The sequence below is a fragment of the Nanorana parkeri genome, unplaced genomic scaffold, assembly GCF_000935625.1.
Source record: "Nanorana parkeri isolate BGI_ZX_2015 unplaced genomic scaffold, ASM93562v1 scaffold320, whole genome shotgun sequence".
NCBI lineage: Eukaryota > Metazoa > Chordata > Amphibia > Anura > Dicroglossidae > Nanorana > Nanorana parkeri.
This window is the reverse complement of record NW_017306588.1, coordinates 770,977-777,806: the sequence shown is the minus strand read 5'-3', so window position 1 is coordinate 777,806 and position 6,830 is coordinate 770,977.

Here is a 6,830-nt window from a genome sequence, read left to right as displayed (position 1 = left end):
CATAGTGCAGCAATGTGAAAGGGGAGCTCCAGATGTGAAGAGGGCTCTTAATGGGAAAGGGCGGGAGGGACCTCTGATGTAAAACGAGGGGTGCTCCTACATTTTTAAGGGGGAGCTCTGATGTGAAGATGGGACTTTTGTGTTTTTGAATGGGGTCTCCCCTTAATATCCATACCTGACCCATATCTGGGTTAAAGGAGAACTATGAGGGGGAGGGGCTTTTCACTCACCTCATAGTTCTAGCCGACCTGTGACAATGAGACTGTCACAGGTCGGCTCAGTAGATCGGGAGGTGAGGAAACACATACCGGCGTTCGCTCACCTCTCGATCCTGTCACGGCTCTCTGCCGTAACAGGGGAGGGGCTGGATTCCCCCCGATCCGCCAGCGCATGCTGGCGGAACAGACGGGGAGGGGGCGGGTACAGCTGGCTCTGCCTCTAGATAGGCAGAGCCAGCTTTTTTTTAAAAAAAAAAAACATTTTTAGACTTTGGGCACACTGAGACTTTGCACACTTTAAAGGGCTCCGTGACTGAAAAAAAGGTTGAGAAACGCCACTCTAAACATGCGCACAATTAGGTTGTGGTCTAGGGGTGTTTTTTTCCTGTTGCAGTACCACTTTAGAACAGCAGGGGGAGGAATTTAAGATTGAACCTGAAGTCTGTCTCATTGTTCCTGTGTACTTAGCATTGCCGGACTGTCCAGCAGAAATTCTTAAAGTCTCTTATTCTGTCTCAGCCTTTAAATGTCAACAACAATGTTAAAGCCCATTCCTGGGCAAACAAGAGACAACCTTAGGGTAACGGGAGGACACAAACTAGCGTCCTCTCGTCACCCTGGGCTCAGTATACCGCAAGCTGTAGCTCTGGGTATACTGAGCCACCGCGGCTGAAGCGGATCCCGACAATTGTGCCGGGATCCGCCCAGCTGCGTGACTGACAGCTGGCTCTGCCTATCTAGAGGCAGAGCCAGCTGTAACCGCCCCCTCCTCCGTCCGTTCCGCCAGTCAGCGCTGGCAGATCGGAGCGGGGGGGATTGCTTGTTTTTGTCTAAGGGCTGGAGTAAAGCAAATTTACTAACCTGATCATGGTTCCTGCGGAGGTCAGTGCTCCATGTCCCCTCCTCTGCTCTGGCTGGTGGAATATCTTTCAGTGTCCTCACATCTAATCAAGTCTATGGAATCTACATTAGAAGATGATGTCACCGCTCTTTAGAGCGTCAGGGGCGAAGAGGCTGCGGGGACCTGGTCTAGCAGCCCAGTGAGAGCGAGGATCAGATAAGTAAATCTGCTTTACTCCAGTCCAGAGACATAAATGAACACTCGACCCTTGCGGCGCGGAGCTACCCCGACTGCAAGGGTACGTTGTGGTTTGCTCAGAGACGGGCTGTAAGTAACAGAGCACGCTGTTTACATTTCTCTTTTATTTGTACAACCCGTACGGAAGAACTGGCAGGTTTCCAGTGACCTCGGAAATTTCTGCTTGGGCTGATGAGTCTTCCTCTGCCGCACTGAAATCCCAACCAGCATTGCCAGACCTTCCTGGTGGACTACAGCACTCTGCCTATACTGCCCCTCTCTATCCCGCTCCTCATGCATACATCCCCCCCCCCCCAGCAAAACAATGAAGCTGCTTTGAGTCCCCCACACTGTGTAAGAAAAAGGGCTTTTGGGAGACACGGTTCTGGGGGCGTGGCTACTTCATTGGGAACTGGTCTCTCAGCAGCTGCCCCTGAAGTGAATGGATTCTTACTACTGGGCAAAGGTAAAAGAAAAAAAGATAATGCTGAGAAGTGATCCAGAGGGGAAGAGGGAGGTGGTGGGCTACAGTTAGGTAATGCATGAACATACACTTTAAATATACCTCCCAACCTCCTCAGTGCGGCCTGTACACTTGTCATGGATATTTTGGTTGGACTTGGCGCAGAAATCTCCGGTGCTATAAAAGGTACACGTGCGGTATTAAACTGCGCCCAGCACAAACAATCCCGTCGCTGTTAAAAAAGCACGCTGCATTCAGTTCTTTCTGTATAAGGGATGAAGTACTTCTTTAGCGCCAGAGAGAGTCGGACACGATGCTGCTTCAAGCTGGAGTCAGTGTAGAAAAGGGCTGAGCGGACCACCAACTCCTTCATTTATTAAGGCAAAAGGACGACGCCCAGTGGGAGGCGGCTTTACAACACCAGCCAGTCAGCCCAGAAATAGACTTGTGCACCGTCAAAAAATTTGTTCCGTTTCGTTCCGTTTCGGAATATCCGTTATTTCGTATTTCGTGTCCGAAACTCAATTCGGATTCGTACGAAATACGGATTTTCGTTAGTTTCGGCACATTTTCGTAACTTTACGAACATTCGTTATGATGAAGTTAAAAAGCAAAAATACCTTTGTTAATATTGGAGTCGATGTGGTAGTTGTTTTTTTATCCGAAATACGAATTCCGTTAACGGATTCCGTATCCGAATTTCGTATTTCGGACTTAAAAAATGGGTCCCCTCCTTTCTCCTGATACTGTCGGGCGTTCGGTCCGTGACCGAGCGCCCGACTTTTCAGAGGGGGGTGACACCAAAATGACTGAGTCATTTTGGTGTCACCCCTCCAATGGTGTCACCGGGGTGCGGGCCGCACACCCTTGTGACGCCACTGAGGATTCATGTTCATTGTCCCGACCGGCCATGTGGATGCCCATCCCCACATCATTGTCAGCATGGACCCCATTCCATACCGCTCAGAGTGACCAGCATCTAGTAAGATCATTCTACTTTTTGAGACTGAGGAGACATTGCTAATGCGGTTATCTGTATACGGTACCAGTATATGGACAAGGCATATATCAATGTCTTCTTATAAAAGCAGATATGTATCCAAAATGGATAACGAGTCCGCAATAGAAGTATAATACGTATCTCGTTATACGGACTTCGCTAATGTGTACATACGTGTGAAGGCAGCGCGTGGCACTTAGGGCTCACAAACCGGCAAACGCCCCCCACACACTGTGAACACGTCTCCAAGCCCGTGAGAAGGTTTTCATACTGACGGTGTTACCGCTGGTCCCGATTCAACCCAAGTACGCTCTGCTAGAGCGCTCCTCGGTTACATCCGACGCAGGGAGACAGATGACAATCTATAGAACGCAAATATCCTAGAATAAAATGTCCACACGAGTCCATATAATACAATTTCCACAACACATTAAAATACCTCCATCCCGGCCTCCATGTGTCCAGCTCCAGTAATCCATTCACTCGCAGAAGCTGCAATAAACAGACGCCACCATGCAGTGCATTAGTTTCTTATATGTTTTATTCAGTGTGATTCCAGCGCTGAATCTTCGGTTTTGCGTTTACATATTACGGATATTATTAACCAGCGAAAACGTCATCAGTACCAAACCTAAAAAGTTCTGTCGGAGCTGCAACATCCAGAACGGAAGGTCTCTCGAGTGTCCTGTGACAATGGAATCACGAGAGAGGAAATATACTGACGGCAGATCTGAACGGGTGACTTACCGGCTGTGGTATGTAAAAGTGAGGTAGGCAAACCTGTGACAGTTCATCTTTCTAACAGCAAAGTCCTCCTTAGACTGCTGGGACTTGTAGTTCAGCAGAAGCAGAGCTTGGACCTGATTTGGGGAATCTGTAATGCAATGGCCAGCCATGATGAGAATTCCTACATATAGGATGGCATAGACTTCTGGTTTCCTATAGAACTTGTGCAACCTACGCTTGAAATCGCGGCCTTCACAAAGGTTTTTATGGTGGGAATGTTTGCAGATGGCAGAATGTGGCCATTGCAGGTAAAGTTTTTTTCCCCGCCATCGTTCTTCTCTTGTGTGATGCCCATGCCGTCATTTTTATGGCAGTTTTCATGTTCTTGCAGAAAAATGAAAGGCGTAGAGACCGTCGGTGGGAGTGTTAAGTCATGAGTCGACGTGACCACATAAAAACATTTTCTGGAAACCCGCCACCAAACCCACACAAGTTTTATTTTAGAAGAGCTCCCTTAGGCTACCCAAAGACACAGGACGGTGGTCTGAGGAAACCTCTCAGAATGGTTGGCCATATTCCACCTGGACTTGTTCTGCATGTTGAAGACCTTTCGTAGCTTCTCCAAGCCCCTTCTGATGAGAGTCAGGAAGATAATCCACACCTTTTCTAGCCGTTTTCTCCATCTCCCCACCAGTTTCAGGGTATTCACCCCAAAATTATAATTTCCTTATCAGAAATGAAGAAGAGGCTTTGATAGTTTAGGAAACATCTTCAAAATTCCAGAACAAGTCCAGCTGAATGTGACCAACTTCTACTGTCATACCAACGATCATTCTGAGAGTCTGTGAAGGTTCTCAATGGTCCAGGTCATGGTAACCATGCTTGACCCTTCGACTACGATTCCTGCTGCCCGCCACGACCCGGAACTGGACCTGACTACCCGATTGGATTATCCTTTCGTACTGCGCTTTTTGAACATTGTTCGTCCCTGCCAAGGGGTTCCACACCTGGCCCATTATTCCACCCCTGACACCATACCATGGCCTGGACAACGGAGAACCTTCAGAGACTCTCAGAATGGTCGTTGATATGAAAGTTCTTTGACAAACGTCACCATCAAGTTGATCTGAATTCCTGGAATTTTGCCTCCATCACTTCTTATGTCTAATTTTGTATCTCCGGATAGTTTAATGACCATACATGAAGCTCATGCACTTCCGACACCTGGAAGCATTGTTTGGATGTGATCTTCCACTGCCACCGTCACTGTATACGGAAAAATCTTTTGAAAGACCTTTCCTGAGTCTGGTGAGCACCGACATCTGTGGTAGCCTACAACCAGTTCAATGTTATTAGTTTTGGATACAGTGGACAGGGATTAGAACGCCTAGCAGGTTTTTATTGCTGTCTGTGTCCCTGTTAGGGAGGTTCGCCCCCTCTATTTGTCCTGGTGACCGTCCTCATTGAAAGTGAAAGAAAACCCCCAAATTTGGGTTGTTATCAGTACAGGAATGGATGGGAAATCTTCCAATGGGAAAGTTCTGGTGACCCTGCGGACCACCTGAGAATTTCCTCCCTTTGGAGGGATTTCTTCTCACTTCCTGTTGTGGTTGACACAGGACGTGGAGGGAAATCTCCGTAAAGGGACACATATGGCCCAAAAAAGTCAATAGGGGTTATAACCCTCCCTTACCTTATCCAAAACAAACAAAAAATGTTTGGGTTCAGTTCTGCTTCCGAGAATGTTGGGAAGATGGTGGCATCTGTTGGTCATTAACCTTTGTTACTCCTAAATAAAAATACAATGGTACAAAATCCATTCAGAATCACATTTGTTACTTTCTGCCACCTTTTTTTAGGATACTCCCCAAGGGGTCAGGCCCACCCACGGGCACAAGACTCATGCTCACTTGTCCCCGATTTCACAATGGAACAGATTTTCTTGTATGAACGATCGTTGCATAGATCACAAATGACTTTCTCTATAGTGACAGTTGAGGATGGCAAACTACAGACACCCCAGTGCCAGATAGCAGTGCTTCCAGGTACAAAAAAAAAAGAGCGCATGTGTATTATATACAATTAAAGCTGAACTCCAGTCCCAAGATTTACACAACCTCATCGCACAGAGCAGACAGGTGGAGGACGCTGCTTAATGGAAAAAAATACAGTGGTGTTCTTCCTCCACCCTCAGCCTGCTGATTGGACAGTGAAAGAGCAGCCGCAGGCTCTATCCTCCTATCAGCACGTTCCTTGTCAACACATTTGCATGCAGTGCCTGCGATTGGCTCCCTGGCCTACTTCTTCCAGTCTAAGCTTTGCTGTGCCAGCCATTGCATGAAGCCGATAACAGGTCAATTTCAAGTACTTACACTGGTTGCATTTAAAACATACATTCAAGTACAGAGCTGCATTCATTTTGTGACTTTTATATCAGTCTGGAGTTCAGTTTTAATTAAATACAAACGGAAACCAATTACAGCTCCGGAGATTGAATGTTCTGGCAGCACTGGTCTGTTGTGAGGATACCTTTACCTAGAACAAATCACGCAGGGGCGAATTTACTAAAACTGGAGCAGCTGGGCACGGCAACCAATCAGCTTCTCTCTTCAGGTTGTTATGTGCGGATATAAAAATGAAAGGTAGAAGCCGATTGGTTGCATGGCACAGCTGCTCCAGTCTTAGTAAATTGCTGTTACAGTTTTTCACAGATGGACAAATGACTCAAAATTTCAAGTTTTCAGAGAAACCTGTTTTGTGCTCATGAAAGCCTTCTATTTCCAGCACCCAAAATGTAACCGGGCACCTTCCTTGTGTCATGCAGGAGGCTTCAAAAGGCATGTTGATGGCGTGTTGGACCCAATTATAAGTGAGAGCAAGCTCAATATATAGTTTGAAAGGGCAGCTCTCTGTCAGCCGGGGTATCCCTATGGGTGCCTGCAATGGTCAAAACAGTATATAAGGGATGAGAGCGCCACAAATGTATTCTAAGGACTTTTTTTTTGTTATCTTGGCAACAGGCCAACGTGTTTCAGGGGCTCACTCCTGCCCCCCTTATCAGGGCTCAAGTGCTGGCAATAATTGGGGTACAATGGACAGTGGTTGTATAAAACTACAATTAGAATGCTTGTAAATTGCCAGCCGGACAGTCCTCCAAACCTCGATGAGATGATGAGGGGGGCAGTTGTCATCATCAATCTTGACTGGTTGTCAAGATGAATAAACATTTACTGGACCTATCATAAATCTATGGTGCTCTCACCCGTTGTATACTGCTATGCTGGAGTCCTCGGATCAGGCTTGGTCCGGCATCAATTAACACTGAAATGACTGTTTATACTCAGA